The following is a 16,185-nucleotide window of genomic DNA, read 5'->3' on the forward strand; positions in this document are numbered from 1 at the left end:
GCTGTGTTAAGAATGAGCGTTGTGGCGATAGCAAGATTTGAAGCGCGGTAGACTCGTGTTGTTTCTTCAAGTGATTAGTGCAGTTGGGTCCTTGGATGCTTCGATTGTTGTTCTGGTGGTGGGCACCGCAGTCAGAATTAGTGCAGAGCGTGGTCGCAGTCCTGTCATGAGCTGCCTCATCATCGCATGAGGCATTGCCTTAATGAGTAGCGCCGAAGTTAGTACGTGGAAAGTCGAGCAGAGGTCAGAGCATTTATGGTATAGTTTTGTGGCTGTAAGGAGCTTAAGAAAGGTGGTAGAAGTATTTATCGGACGCTCAGAATCTAGAGAAACTTAAGCGAACATTATTTATTTTTCTAAGTAGAACAAAATGTTTTAAAATACAATATTGCACCCAGCCCTGTAAGAAATCATTATGGCATTTCATTGTTAGGCATGCACAATTTCATTTTTAGGACATGCATCATACATCGTGCATTGCAACCTTTAGTAATAGGGGGCATCATCATCCTAGTGCACGATATTGTAAAATTTTATATAAATGAACCATTAGAGATTTTACGATTTTACAAAGTATTTTTTTTAGAATATAATAAATTTTTATCAGTGATGATTATAAAGCAAATAAATAAGTAAATCTTTTAAGGTAAATGGTGTTAGCTTAGGATTTTCTGGATGATAAGTTGAGTTGCTATGAGAATGAATCTGTGGCGCAGTATGCCCCATGTTGAATGATAGAGGAGGCTTCTGGATTTTAGTCAAAGAGGAATCTTGTGTCAGGATGGCATGGTTTTGTGTCGGTTATGGCAACCAGATGGGGTCGTGGGTGATGTGATGCGGATGTTAAGGATTCTCTGTACGTGCAAGGGACATGGCTTTAGGAAGGAAGTTGGCGAGTGGATTTTTGGCAGGACTAGAGTTAGTGCAGATCTTAGAGGAGATTCTTTTCTCGTGAGCAACTGAAGATAGCTTTCAGGAAGTAGAGAGGTTGTGCGAACCCGAGTGGGAGTACATGGAGTTTTGTATTAGAAAGTATGTATCCCTAAGGCGTCTCTTGTGCAAGAATGATGCGGTTTGGTGAGGTGGCGTGCAAGTTCGACTTGCCGCCAAGTAATGTTCTCTGAGGTCAATCCAATTGTTCGTAGGTCTGAGTTGAGGAAGTGTATTTTTGATCCTTTGCTCGTGTTGGACCCTTAGTGTGTGGAAGCAAGTAAAAATTTGATTTCCGAGGAGCAGTAAGTCAGGATCGCGGATTCTCAGGTTCGCCAGTTTTGCTTAAGGGTTTTGTCGATGGGTCTTGTGGTTGAGTTTATTTCTTCCAAGGAAAGTTCCCGAGAAGTCGAGCTCGAGATGAGAGATTCCTATTTTCTTTAGCTTCAGTCCTAGTGTGAGCCCTTTTTTCTTTTAAAATTCGAGGGCGAATTTTTCTTAAGGGGGGAGAATGTAATACCCGAAAATTTTCTTTAATAATAATTTTATTAATAATAATTAATAAATGACTTTTGATTTAAATTAATTTTACTTTATTTTTATTTGGTTTAATTTGGAATGATGTAATGGAAATTTTAGTGTTAGACAAATAAATGAGTTATTTTCCATATCCAATTAGTTTGATTTTTAAAGAGTTAACTAAGTAAATTATTTGAGGAATAAATTAAATTTTGGTTATTCAATTTTTCCCAAATGAATATATTTAATTAAATTATATATTGGAGAATTATGGAAGAGTTTGTAAATGATGTTTTTATAAAAGAATTATTGGGGAAAAAGGATATTTTAATTAGTTAATGATGTTAAATTTAATTGGAAAAATATTTAGCAATTTAATTAATTAAATTAATTGTGTTAGAATTTAATTAGAAATTTATTTTGGGATGAGGATTAAAAGTATAATTTCATTAATATAGGGTTTTAATGGAAATTTATATGTTTGGTATTTTTGTAAATAAATATGCTGGCCAGAGGTATTTATGTAATGGTGTATTTTCAAAAATTCTAATTTGGCCCAAATTAATTAGTTAGGGGCTTAATTAAAAGGCCAAAGAAAAGTTTAGGGGTTAATTGAAAATTTTGCTGGACGAAATTGCAGTAATTAAAAAAGTCGAGGGACCAAAAGGTAAGAAAGGAAACTTCAGGGGCTAAATGTCAATATTGGAAGAAAGAAAAGAGAAAAGAGGAATCGGGGAGAGAGAGGGAGGAAGCCGGAGAAGGAGAAGAAGAGTCTTTGAGTCGAGGCGCCAGTGGCTTGAGGCGGCGTCGCAAGCATGGCGGTAGGCGGTGGAAAGCGCGAGGAAGAGGCAGCGACTTCCGGTCACTTTTCCGGCCATTTTCGGCAGCCTTGTCAGCTGATCTCGGTGGCGATCGGCTCCTTTCGGTGAGGGCTCTCTTTTAGCAGCAGCGGCGGCGCTTGTGGTGGCCGGAGACGGAAGATCCGGCGAAGTAAAATTAGGGGGGACAACCGGTGTTTTTCAGCTTTTTCGACGAGCTGCGGTGAGCTATGGACGATCGGAAGACGTATCCCGACTCTCCTCAGCTTAAGCTTCGCAATTGCACCAGTTTCGTGGCGATCGGACTTCGTTTGCAAACCGACGGTCGAGATCGTTCGCAAATCGCGCCGGATGATCGGGGGTCAGATCGGAAAATCTGAAGTGGGGATCACCATCAGCGCATCGTTTCGAGTCCGATGGTGTGTTCGGATCGTCGATCGGACTCCGGCGGCTGGAGGCGAGTCGACCGAGCGATCAAGCGTCTCGGTAATTTTCTCTGGCCCGTTAATTTTAGAATTCTTTGATTTAATTTATGCTTATCGATTTGTGTTGAGTATTAGATGATATTTGTGAGTCAAAAATAATAGTTTGTCGGACTGCCTGCCATAGTCGTGTTTTTGTGCTGTGTGGCGGAGTCGGGAAATCAGTGAAGTCTTGGGGACCCGACTCCCGTTGTATTAATTGTTGAATATTTGAAGTGTTTTTCTGGCAGGTCCTGGACCCCTTTTAAGGGGGGTAAATGTCCGTATTTTAGGGGAGGTTCTGCCGGATTTTCGGTAGAATTTACCCGAGTCGAAATTTTAGACAGTCAGTCCTAGGAATCTAGACCTAGGGTCAATTGTAAATTGTTCAGCATTATTGATAAATTGTTTTCCATGATTAGATAATCTGTCTGTTCGGCTCGCTCCAACTGAGGCACCGGAGCAGAGCTAGGAGGTCGACAAAGCTGTGAGTTAAAGTCATATATCTGCTTACGTGTGTCATACAAATATTTTATATGATGTCTTTGATTTAATGATTAATATTATCACTAATTGGTTATGTACTGTTTATGCATGCTTCATTTTCCGCATTACAATTTTTATTGATTTTGTGTTGACATGGGATGGGACGGCAGTAGAACACATTAGGTTGATGAGTGTACCGATATAAGTCCGAGAGTGATGGAAAAGGGTAAATAGGTAAATTTGAAAATAAAGATTAGGACTTGCCCTGATCAAGCTTGCTCTCTAGGCTTAGTAGAGTGTGTTTGCCGGAGGTAAGGTTCCTGATCGAGCTTGCTCTCTGGGCGCCAAATCTGTTGGATTAAGAGAGCCGAAAGGCTAAGACAAGTGATCAAACTAGAGGTAAGGTCCCTGATCAAGCTTCGCCCTTTGGGCGCCAGTCTTATTGGAATGAGATTAATCGGGATGTTAGAGTTGAGATTAGCCGAGATGTCAGTATGGAGATTGGTCGAGATGTTGTGTTTGGATTAGGGTCCTACTGGAGTACTCCGTCCCGTAGCGTGTGAAAATTATTTTATTTAATTTAAGCATGACATGACACGTTTATTTTTGCATGACTTATTATTTATTTCAAATTAAATAAATGTGTTATTGAGATGTTTGCAACTGTTTTTAGATATATGATTTTAACTCACTCTCGAGACTGACAGTCTCAATTTACTGTTTTTCAGATCCGTGACTGTTAGTCTTCCTGCTACTCTTATCTAGTAACCCGACTCCATCATCGGGTGATGTATTTGATTTGGTATGTAAATTTATAAATTCTTATATTCTCCGCAATAGAAATAGTAGATATACCAGTTGAAATTTTTTATAGTTTTAGGTCTCGCCTAATTCTTCTCGCAGACCGAATTAATTATGTAAAATGTAACTGTTAAGATAATTGTGGCATCAGTAAAATGAGATTAAATTTAATTGAGTTAGTGAGTGTCAGGCTTACTACGGGATTCGGTGGCCTTACGCCTACCCATTCTCTAGTGCCGGTCACGGGCCCACAGATGGGGTCGTGACAATTATATTTATGTTATATGTTTATGTTTGAATTAATTAATAAATATAATATCATTAATTATAAATTTTTATTGATAAATTAATAAATATTAAGTCATAAATAATAAATGTTTATTCCATTTATAAAACTATTTCAATATTCATTACAAAAATAATAAATCCAAATTTCATAAAAATCAACATCATTTATATCTGAAAGAAATATTTTACTATAACATGAAAAATATATATAAAGCTATGAGTACTGAATTAACAATAATATATTAATGAGCATACAAATTATAAATTATAAATATCTTTTACTAAAATAATAAATATCTAAAAATTAATAGAATAAAAAATATCCTTAATATATAAATAAAAAATATCATATTTATAAATAATAACTATTGACACTTTTAATTGTGAAATTTTTAATCACATATGGATGAAGTTTTGAACTTGTCAAACATGTAAACACTTTAATTATATTGACTAACAATAGAATTTTTTAGTATATATAATGCTTTTAAAAATAATTTATTTTATTATTTATAAAAAATATATCAGTTTTTTTATTTCTTCAGAATATATGACTAATTGAGAAAAATTTAAAAATGTGTTAACAATTATGTTAATTTTTAAATTTTATTTATTTATAATATAAACTTTTATAAATATGTAAAAGTTTATTCAATATATAATTTTTTCTATAATCAATTTTATCGATATATTATTTATTAAAAAACAAGACAAACTAATCTAAGAAATGGAAATATGTACTTAATATATAATTATTTAATATAATATTAATTTTTATAATTTATTTTATTAATAATTAAAAATCAAATAACAACAAAGTAAAAATATTATCTCCATACATTTGAAGGGTTCCTGAACCATATAGCACAGTAGTTTGGAGACCATTTGATAAATTACCATCCATTATGGAAAGTAATTGATAACCTTGTTAGTTAAAAAATGAAAGCCAATAGTAGGATTGCAAATTAGCCAAGCTACTTGCGAGTAACTCGAAGCTTAGTTTGATAAAAATTCATTTAAGTTTGTTTTTGAAGGCAAACGAGCCGAGTTGGAGCTTTATTTTTGAACTTGTTTAGTGAATAAGCCAAACTCGAGTTTAATAGTGCTAGGCTCATTTAAGCTCACGAGTTGGCTCGTTAATGAGCTCGCGAGCTAGCTTGTGAGTTGGTTTGTTTATAAGTTCACGAGCTAAATTTATTTTTATATTAAAGATTTGATTTAATTATTTAGGTTTTAGAATTTAAATATATATTCTTATTTATGTATAATTTATTTAAAATTGTAAGACTTATAATTGCATATTTAGTAAGTTCGAGCTTATGTAGCTTGTTTATATATAATACCAAACTAATTTATGAGCAAAGTTTAGCTTATTTATATTGGATTTTAAAGCTAATTACAAACCGAGCTCGAGCTTATAAATTCAAATTCGAGCCAAGCTCGAGCTCTAAAATAAAATAAAATTATCAAGCTTGACTCAGCTCAACTCGTTTACACCCCCATCCTATATTAAGCTTAACATATTATGGGCCATTGATATATTAAATGCATTAAAAATCAATTAATATTGGATTTTATTGTAAAATAAATAACAAGAATAAAGAGTGTTGTAAAATAAAAAATAAAAACAAAAAATATAAAGAGAGAAAAGAAAATAATTTTTCTATATGTGTATATGTATGTATGATTCCGTTGCTTGTAACACTTATTTATAGGTGTAAAAGATTACAAAGATAGAATTCTATTTATTTAAGGAAATATATCCATAGACATAATGATAGACATCTAATATAACCCAAATACTTTAATATTATCATAACATTCCCCTTAAATGTATATTACAATTGATATGCCTCATCAAAACCTTACTAAGAAAAACCCTATGCGAAAATACTTAGTGAAGGAAAAAAGTACATTATTCATATAGAAGTTTGCGCCATGACATCTTCTCGTAACAAACCTTGCTACAAAACCCAATGAAAAAATCTATGCTAAGAAAAAAATAGTACAATGCATCATATCTCCCTTTCATAAAAACATGACTTCTAACAAATATCTCTTAGTCGCTGCATGCCAATTTTATTTACTAACTTCTCAAATGTTGTTGTAGGGAGTGCTTTTGTAAACGAATCTACCAAATTATCAATATATCGAATTTGATGAACATTTAAAACTCCTTGTTTTGAAGCTCATGTGTGAAAAAGAACTTTGGCAAAATATTCTTAGTTCTATTTCCTTTAATATATCCTCATTTGAGTTGTGCAGTACAAGCAGCATTATCTTCATATATTGATGTTGGGCTTCCTTTATCAAATAGCAGGTCACATGTTTCTTTGATATGTTGGATCATAGATCTCAACCATATGCATTCTCTACTAGCCTCGTGTATTGTCAATATTTCAGCATGATTAGATTATGTGGCAATTAGACTTTGCTTAGTAGAACGCCAAGATATAGTAGTGCCACCATATATAAACAAGTAACTCGTTTATGATCAAGCTTTATTTGGATCAGATAAATATCCAGCATCTACATATCCAATTAATTCTTACTTTGAGTCTTGTGGATAAAATAAGCCCATATATGATGTACTATGTAAATAACGGAAAACTTGTTTCACAACATTCCAATGTCTTCGAGTTGGCGAGGAACCATATCTTGCTAGCAAATTTATAGAAAATGTTATATCAAGTCTTGTACAATTAGGAAGATACATTAATGTTCCAATAGTACTAATAAATGGTACTTATATACTAAGTATTTCTTCACCATCTTTCCTAGGACAAAATGGATCATTTTTCACATCCAGGTGTCTAACAATCATGGGAGAACTCATTGAATGAGATTTATCCATATAATTTGACGGATGAATAAAAATTTCTCTAAATAAATATTCAATCTATAGGCCGAGAAAAAATTTATTCGTTTCAAATCTTTCATTTCAAATTTATTTTTTAAATAAGTTATTATTTTTATCAACTCTTTAGGAGTCCCAATGATATTTAAGTCATCAACATAAATTGTAATCATAGTAAAATTAAATTTTTAAAAAAAAATACATGGACAAATTGTATCATTTCTTCAAAAGATATTGACTTAGGCGATTATACTACATTCGTCCATATTAGTTTAATTCATACAAGAAATTTTTATAGTTTAATTGAATACATTCTTGAATTTTTAAGCTACATGCTTCAAGGATTTTAGTCCTTCAGAAACTTTCATATAAATGTCATTATCAAGTGATCCATATGAATAAATTATAATGACATCCATAAGATATATATAAAGTCCTTCTAAACTTGTCAAGCTAATTAAAAATCTAAATGTAATTGCATCCATAATTGGAATATAAGTTTCTCCATAATCAATGTCAGGTCTTTGCGAGAACCCTTGTGCTACAAGTTGTGCTTTGTATCTCATAATTTCATTGTGTTTATGTACAAAAACTCATTTATAGCCTATTGACTTAATATCTTCATGTGTTAAAATAATAGACCCAAAGATTTGGCGTTCTTCTAATGAATTTAATTCTGCCTGGATTGTATCTTTCCATTTAAGCCAATCATTTTTTTATTGGCATTCAATGATGAACTTAGGTTTAATATCCTCATTTCCTTTTGCAATATTAATTGCCACTGCATATGCAAATACATTATGGACAATAGTTTCACTGCAGTCCCATCTCTTATCTAAAGTGATATAGTTGATTGATATCTCATTTTTCTCATCGTCTTTAGGCATTTGAACCTCTTATAAGGCTACTTGTTAATCTATGTCTTCTATTATAGGCTCTTCAGGAACATCAATTTTAGAATTGTTAATTGATTTATTTTGTTTTCTTTTCTTTCTTGGATTTTTATCCTTAGAATTAGGTGGCCTACCACGCTTCTAGCGTGTCATGGACTCATTTGCTATAATATTAACATGTTCTCCTACTATAAAATCAATTCTAATTAGAGTATTTTCAGTTATTATATGAGATTTAGTAACTCTTTTTGTATCACAATATGCATCTTGTAATTAGTTCGTTATACTTTGTGTGAGCATAATTTGTGGTTAAGAATAATTACCTAAGAAAGGAGGAATATGTCTTATTCTTTATTGGTGAAAAGAGCAACACCAAAATAGGAGTTTTCTATTTATTAAATGGTAATTGAGATATAAGAGATTCCTATATAAGAGAGAAAAGAGAGAAGAAGAATAATTCTATTCATCTTCAGGAAATCATAAAAAAATGTGAGAAAAGAATACTTCTTCATCAATAGAGAAAAGAGAGGGAAAACAAAGGGAGGTTATATTTCTTTGTGAGGATAAGCTCTTTTCTACAACAAACTTGTGGTTTGTACAAGTTGTTGGTGTATTCCTTCATATAGTAAAAATAAATCACTTGGAGGACGTAGGCAATTTGCCGAACCTCGTTAAATTCTTATGTGTTCATACTAATTTTATCATTCCCTATTAGTCGAAGCTTCCGCATGTACTCAACAACTAGTATCAAAGCCAAATCAAGATCTAAGGCGGTAAAAGTTTGATTTTAGAAATAATGGCTTCTAGCAGTGGAATCGTTAAAGTGGGTAAGTATGGGATTAAGAAATTCAATGGGAAGAATGATTTCTCCTATTGGAGGATACAAATGAAGAATTTGCTAATATCTCAAAAGCTACACAAGGCGTTGTTAGGTAAGGATAAGAATCCCGAAGATATGAAGGATAATGACTAGGAGGAGCTCGATTTGGAAGCACACGTTGCCATAATCTTATGTCTCGAAAGCGATGTCGCATTCATGGTGGATGATGAGGAAACCGCGTCAGATGTGTGGGCAAAATTGGAGGCAAACTTCATGATGAAGACTCTAACGAACAGAATCTATATCAAGTCTCAGTTATATACTTGTAAGATGGAGGAAGGAATTTCACTCCGTGATCACATCAACAAATTTGATAGGATAATTTCAAATTTGAAGGATATTGATGTGAAAGTTAAAGATGAAGATCAAGCTCTTATGCTTTTGCTTTCTTTGTCGAAATCATACGAGAATCTTGTTCAAACATTAATGCTTGTGGGAGAGACACTAACCATGGATGAAACTAGAATGGCGCTTCTAGCAGATGATCTACGGAAGGTGGCCACTAGTGGTATGACTAGTGCGAGCAATAAACAAGCACAAGGTTTGTTTGTAAGAGAATGGGGTAATGACAGAGGAAATAGCAAGAGGGAAAAGTCTATATCAAAGTCTAGATCTCTAGCAGAAACTCGTTGTTACAAGTATGGTGAACTTAGGCATTGGAAGAAGGATTGTCGTAATAAGAGGTTGTATTGGAAGAACAAAAACAACAAGAATAAGGGAGATCAAGATGTGAAGCACGAAGCTAGTGTAGCTTCGAATGAGTAGGACATAGAATGTTATTCCGTTACGTATGAAAACTAATGCAATTGGGTTCTAGATACTAGATGCTCTTATCATATGTGCTCAAACTGAAAGTGGTTCACTTCCTATAAGGCCATGGATGGTGGAACTGTTTTTATGGGTAACGACCATGGTTGTAATACGGTGGGCATTGGTACAGTTAGAATCAAGATGCATGATGGTGTTGTTAGAACATTAATGGATTTTCAACATGTCCCTGATTTAAGGAAGAATTTAATTTCTCTAGGTGCATTAGAATCAAGAGGATGCAAGCTAATTGGTGAAAACGGGGTTCTAAAAGTTATTAATAGTTCTTTATTGGTGATGAAGCGAATTCGTCATGGAAATTTATACCATCTTGTTGGCAATATAATTACAAGTGATGTAGCGGCTGGAACTAGTGGAAGTAAGAGAAACCCAACGGAGTATACTAGGCTTTGACATATGCACCTTGGACATATGTCAAAAAAGGGTCTAAATTTGCTTGGTAAGAAAGGCTTCTTAAAGTACATGAAGAAGCCTTGCATGGAGTTCTACGAGCATTGTGTGTAGGGAAAATCACACAGAGTTTCATTCTCAACAAGAAGCTATAAAAGCAGAGGGATATTAGACTATGTGCATACAAATGTTTGGGGTCCAGCTAAAATTGCTTCCAAAGGTGGTTCCAAGTACTTTGTCTCATTTGTAGATGATTACTCAATATATGCTTGGTGTATTTCCTTAAGCATAAGAATGAGGTATTCGAGACATTCAAACAGTGGAGAGCAATGGTTGAGAATTGAACGGATAGGAAGCTAAAAACTCTAAGGTCTGATAATGGTACAGAGTACACAGATGGCGCTTTCAAGAGGTTTTGTGATAAAGAAGGCATTGTTAGACATTGGACAGTCAGAGGCACACCACAACAGAATGGAGTCGTAGAAAGACTAAACCATACACTACTTGATAAGGCTAGATGTATGCGCTCCAATTCTGGGCTGGGTCGTGAATGGTGGGCTGAGTCGGTTGCCACAACTGCTTATATTGTGAACCGATCTCCATATTCGATATTAAATGGAGATACCCTTTTTAGGGTGTGGTCAGGAGAACATGCAGATTATGGAAGACTTAGAATGTTTGGATGCATAGCATATTATCATGTTAATGACAACAAGCTTGATAATAAGGCCAATAAGGCAATTTTATTAGGATATGCAAGAGGAGTCAAGGGCTATAATCTTTAGTGTTTAGAGGATTCTAAGTTTGTAATCAGCAGGGATGTTACTATTGATGAGAACTCCACGACAGCTTTATCAAAAGTGGACGTACCTAAAAGTGGTGATATTGTAACGTCAAAATCTCAAGTAGTTGAGATAGAAGAATCTGAAGACCAACCATATTCTAATCATGATCAAGAGGAATCTCAAGGTGACAGATATTGTCAAGAAAATGATGGGCTTGAACATGAGGAGGTTCAGTAGGAAAATGCATAAGTACTACAACAACAACAGCAGGAGACCTTGGCTTCTACTAGGCCAAGGAGAGCTTATAAACTAGTGCAGAAGTATGGGGCTAACAAGCCTCTGAAACATTAAGGGCAGGTAAACTTGTTAGAATACGCTCTTTCCGTGGAGGATGATGAGTCACTCACTTTCAAACAAGCTATCAAAGATATTGATAGAGAGAGATGGTTGGTCGCTATGGAGGAATAGATGGAGTCTCTCCAAAAGAACAAAACATGGGAGGCAGTCCCATTGCCTGTGGAAAAGACTACTATTGGTTGTAAGTGGGTGTATAAAAGAAAATCAGATTCATCTGAGCTCGATGGTACAAGATATAAGGCAAGATTAGTGGCCAAAGGTTTTGCACAAAAAGAAGGTGTGGATTACAATGAGATCTTTTCTCATATGGTAAAGCATACTTCTTTTCGGGTGCTTTTGAGCATTGTTGCTCATGGTGATCTTGAGTTAGAACAACTCGATGTCAAGACAGCCTTCTTGCACGGAGACTTAAATGAGGAAATCTACATGTATCAACTAAAAGGGTACAAAGTAGAGGGAAAGGAGGGTCATGTATGTCGCTTGAGGAAATCCTTATATGGATTAAAATAGTTGCCTCGACAATGGTACAAGCAATTTGACTCTTTCATGCTAAGCATGGGTTCTCCAGAAGTGATTATGATTGTTGTGTCTACATTCAAAAGCTTCGTGGAGGTGATTATATTTATCTCTTATTGTATGTAGATGATATGCTTATTACTTCAAGAAGCATGGTGGAGATAAATAAGTTGAAGGTCAAACTTGGTTAAGAGTTCGATATGAAGGACATGAGTGCTGCTAAAAAGATACTGGGTATGGAGATCAGAAGAGAGAGAAAAACTTGTCAATTATCCTTGAGTCAGAATAGTTACATTGAGAAGGTTATTGATCAGTTTGGTATGAGAAATGCTAAGTCAGTGGTGACTCCGTTGGCACAACATTTCAAACTCTCTAGTAAGCAATCTCCTGTTACAGAACAAGAAAAGGCACACATGAATGGTGTACCCTATGCTAGTGCAGTTGGAAGTTTGATATACGCTATGGTGTGTACACGTCCAGATATTTCATAAGCAGTCAGTGTTATCAGTAAGTTCATGGCGAATCTTGGTAAGGCACATTGGGAAGCAGTAAAATGGTTATTAAGGTACTTTAAGGGTACTACCGATACCGGACTATGCTTTGGTGGAAATACATGTCGAGTTAGCGGTTTTGTGGACTCGGACTATGCAAGTGATATAGACAAAAGAAGATCTACCACTGGTTATGTTTTCAAGATATATGATGCTCCGATTAGTTGGAGATCAATGCTACAAGCTATAGTTGCACTCTCAACTATAGAGTCTGAATATATGGCTATGGCAGAGGGAGTGTAGGAAGCATCGTGGTTGAAAGGTCTTTTGTATAACTTGGGAATAACTCAAGATAGTGTGGATCTTTAGTGTGACAGTCAAAGTGCGATTCACTTAGCTAAAAATTAGGTCCATCATGCTCGTACCAAGCATATTGATGTTAGGTATCATTTTGTTCGAGATGTCATATAGGATGATGATATTTCTCTTATGAAGGTACATACAAAGGATAATCCTGCGAACATGTTAACCAAAGTCGTGACAGGCAGTAAGTTCCAACACTGCTTGGAATTGCTTCAAATTGGCCCATTTTAAATCGCCCGAGAGGGGCATAGTCCTTCGAGACGGTTACGAGTAAGGTGGAGACTATGTGGAGGACAAGTATAACTATGGTTGGCTTGATCCCGATCAAAGGGTATGTAGGCAGTCATGAGTATAATGATGCAACCCAAATGATAAAGTCTATTACACATGTGGTTATTCTCGTATTCGTCCAAAATTTGAGGTTTTTTCAAATTGTGTACAAGGTGGAGAATTGTGAGCATAATTTGTGGTTAAGAATAATTATCCAAGAAAGGAGGAATGTCTTATTCTTATCAGTGAAAAGAGCAATACCAAAATAGGAGTTTTTTATTTATTGAATGGTAATTGAGATATAAGAGATTCCTATATAAGCGAGAAAAGAGAGAAGAAGAATAAGTCAATTCATCTTCAGGAAATCACAAAAAGAGGTGAGAAAAGAATACTTCTTCATCAAGAGAGAAAAGAGAGGGAAAACAAAGAGAGGTTATATTTCTTTGCGAGGATAAGCTCTTTTCTACAACAACCTTGTGGTTTGTACAAGTTGTTGGTGTATTCCTTCATATAGTAAAAAACAATCACCTGGAGAACATAGGCAATTTGCCGAACCTCGTTAAATTCTTGTGTGTTCATACTAATTTTATCATTCCGTATTAGTCGAAGCTTTCGCATCTACTCAACATTTTGCAAATGAATGATCCTTTAAATTTCTAATTCACATTATTTTGAATATTGATCAAGATGATTTAAGGATGGCTCATTCTAAATAATTTATTTCTCTAATTGCTTGTTCTCTCCCCCTAACTTAGGAAACAAAGCCACATTAAAATAACAATCATTAAATTTTACAGTAAAACATCATCCAATGATGGCTCAAATTTTTTAATTATAGATGGAGATTCATATCCAATATATATAATCCCAACCTCCTTCGAGGACCCATTTTTGTGTGATATGGAGGGTCACGGTGCTCTTCCAGCTGTTGGACCCTACCTCCGACTAAGTCGTTTCCAAGGTGGGCGGGCTGTTAAATAGAAAAGATAACTCTTCCCAATGCCCTCGCCGACGTCTCCGGACTCCCTAACGTTGTCGTTAGTCGCCATGTCCCGGTTTGGGAATTTTAACCCGATTCCCTTTTAAAGTTCGCGTGCGGACGCGCTGTCAGACGGGCTTCCCCTGTCTCTTAGGATCGACTAACCCATATGCGGAATCTTTCCCCTCTTCGGCCTTCAAAGTTCTCATTTGAATATTTGCTACTACCACCAAGATCTGCACCGGCCGGCCGCCCGCTCGGCTCACTGGATTTTCGCAGCCCACTCTGCCCGGCTCTTGCCCACGGGTATAGGTCGCGCTTAAGCGCCATCCATTTTGGGGCTAGTTGATTCAGCAGTGAGTTGTTACACACTCCTTAACGGATTTCGACTTCCATGACCACCGTCCCACTGTCTTAATTGACCAACACCCTTTGTGGGTTCCAGTTAGCTGCAATGGGCACCGAACCCGGCCCATCCCGCATTGCCACCGCTACCATAAATGGCCCATTTGGAGCTCTCAATTTCGTGGGTCTACCAACGGCGACCATGCCGTCCTACCTATTTAAAGTTTGAGAATAGGTCGAGGGCGTTGCGCCCCCGATGCCTCTAATCATTGGCTTTACCCAATAGAACTCGTCCCGAGCTCCAACTATCTTGAGGGAAACTTCAGAGGGAACCAGCTACTAGATGGTTCGATTAGTCTTTCGCCCCTATACCCAAGTCAGACGAACGATTTGCACGTCAATATCGTTGCGGGCCTCCACCAGAGTTTCCTTTGGCTTCGCCCCACTTAGGCATAGTTCACCATCTTTTAGGTCCTGACAGGCATGCTTTCACTCGAACCCTTCACAGAAGATCAAGGTCGGTCGGCCATGCAACCCACGATGGGATCCCGCCAGTCAGCTTCCTTACGCCTTACGGGTTTACTCGCCCGTTAACTCGCACACATGTCAGACTCCTTGGTCCGTGTTTCAAGACGGGTCAAATGGGGAGCCCGCTGGCCAACTCCTGGAGCGCGCAGGTGTCGAAGCACGCCATGACGGTGTGCACTGCAGTCCACAATCGATGCGACGGCATCTCCGCAGCGACAAAGTCTGGCTTGGGCCGCCGCACCGACGGCCAAGACTCGAAGCCGATCGCATGGACCGGCTTTTGGCCGTTCCACATCCGACCGGGGCACATCGCCGACCCCTATCTGCTTCCCTTCCGAAAATTTCAAGCACTCTTTGACTCTCTTTTCAAAGTCCTTTTCATCTTTCCTTCGCGGTACTTATTCGCTATCGATATCTCGCCCGTATTTAGCCTTGGACGGAATTTACCGCCCGATTTGGGCTGCATTCCCAAACAACCCAACTCGTAGACAGCGCCTTGTGGTGCGATAGGGTCCAGGCACGACGAGGCTTTCACCCTCTCTGGCGCCCCCTTCCAGGGGACTTGGGCCCAGTCCGCCGCTGAGGACGGTTCTCCACTACAATTCGAATGTCGAGGGCGCCCAATTCTCAAGCTGGGCTATTCCCGGTTTGCTCGGCGTTACTAGGGGAATCTTGGTAAGCTTCTTTTCCTCCGCTTATTGATATGCTTAAACTCAGTGGGTAATCCCGCCTGACCTGGGGTCGCAGTTGGAGCATGCCCTTTAGGGCAGCATCGGGGTCTCGAGGGTTCCCTCTTGGCAGACGAGCACGCATGGCAGTGTCAGAGAGTCTTACAACCACCGATTGTCATGGCGATAGTCGCCGGGGACTCAATTTTTAGGCCAACCGCATGCACGAGGCGCACGGGAGGCCATAATCTGCCCCCCTCTCGATGTAGCGAAAGGGTTGGGGGCGACGATTGCGTGACACCCAGGCAAGCGTGCCCTCGGCCGAAAGGGTTCGGGCGCAACTTGCATTTAAATACTTGATGATTCACGGGATTTTGCAATTCACACCAAGTATCGCATTTTGCTGCGTTCTTCATCGATGCGAGAGCTGAGATATCCGTTGCTGAGAGTCGTTATGGTTCTCGAAAGAGGGCGACGCGTGCCTAAGGCGCATAATTTCTTAGGCCTACAGCAGCGTGCTCTTTTCATTTAATTTTCCTTGGCGCATCCTGCATCGGGGTTGGTTGTACAGCCGATGACAGAGATGTGGGGGCAAAGCCCCACCCCTCTCGCTGACATTAGAGAACTGGGGGCATGGCGACCCCCACTCCCCCTTGCAATTAGTAAACATGTTTACGGGGTCGTTCTCCAGGGCAGGTTTTGACAATGATCCTTCCGCAAGTTCACCTACGG

The 16,185-nt window shown here is 37.6% G+C and overlaps 1 non-coding gene and 1 pseudogene across 1 annotated transcript; both read right to left on the reverse strand.

Annotated features, from left to right (window-relative positions):
- Positions 1 to 15,748: 15,748 nt before the first annotated feature.
- On the reverse strand, positions 15,749 to 15,904 carry LOC112537368. The gene has a single exon (XR_003081369.2). It is a non-coding gene; the product is annotated as a 5.8S ribosomal RNA (ribosomal RNA).
- Positions 15,905 to 16,156: 252 nt separating this feature from the next.
- The window catches only part of LOC112533999, a 1,797-nt pseudogene continuing 1,768 nt past the window's right edge, over positions 16,157 to 16,185 (reverse strand).

The sequence above is a fragment of the Ricinus communis genome, chromosome 4 (genome assembly GCF_019578655.1).
Source record: "Ricinus communis isolate WT05 ecotype wild-type chromosome 4, ASM1957865v1, whole genome shotgun sequence".
Classification (NCBI taxonomy): Eukaryota; Viridiplantae; Streptophyta; class Magnoliopsida; order Malpighiales; family Euphorbiaceae; genus Ricinus; species Ricinus communis.